Below are 863 nucleotides of genomic sequence, written 5' to 3'. Positions count from 1 at the left end.
GTTCACCATCCTCTATGGTATTCGAGTCTTGCGTTCTTAGGGTAAGAGAATTCTAAAGTATTCCCCACAGACGGCGCCAAACTGTGGAAGTCGAAACTAACACAGTCAAGATTTGTCTAGGGTTTTATTTTAGGGATACGATAAACGTGAATTCTCAAAGAACAACAGAAACAATTGTAACCAAAGATGGTGTTCTTGATCTTATTGACGAAAAGAATAGTTTTGATCGTACAAGAGTTTGATCGTAAAAAGAAAAAGGTTTTTGTGCTCTGAGAGCTTTGTGTAGTGTAAATTCTAGAGCGATATTGCTTGCCCCCCCTTTTTGTGAAGACCTTGAGTCGCTTTATATAGGGATAGTAAACCGTCTCTCCACCGATATTCTCGGAAGATTTCCATTTTCCTCGGAGTCGGCTTAGAATATTGCGGATAAGGATACTTTCCTTATTCTTCGGAGGCTTTTGGAAGATTTCTTGATTTGCAAAGATCCTTCAAGATTATTCCTTATCATTTCCGAGTATCTCGGAAATGATCCTTCTTTTTCGGAAATGATGCCGTTCTATTCTGAAGTGATACTATGGAAGTGAATGTTTAACCAAGTCTTTGCCTCGGGTGACTCTGAAGATTTCACCTTGGGTGACTCTGAAGATTTCACCTCGGGTGACTCTGAAGACTTCACCTCGGGTGACTCTGATGACTTCGCCTCGGGTGACTTTGCAGACTTCGCCTCGGGTCACTCTGAAGACTTCACCTCGGGGTGACTGAGGACTTCACCTCGGGTGACTTTAAAAGGGGATCGGCTAGAGTAGACCTGCAGCAGCAAGCTGCACTGCCGTCTAGCACCCACTTTACCTCCTCGTTTTTTT

Source organism: Arabidopsis lyrata, assembly GCF_000004255.2.
Source record: "Arabidopsis lyrata subsp. lyrata unplaced genomic scaffold ARALYscaffold_9, whole genome shotgun sequence".
NCBI classification, from domain to species: Eukaryota; Viridiplantae; Streptophyta; class Magnoliopsida; order Brassicales; family Brassicaceae; genus Arabidopsis; species Arabidopsis lyrata.
The sequence above is the reverse complement of the archived record's forward strand: the minus strand, read 5'-3'. Positions refer to the sequence as shown.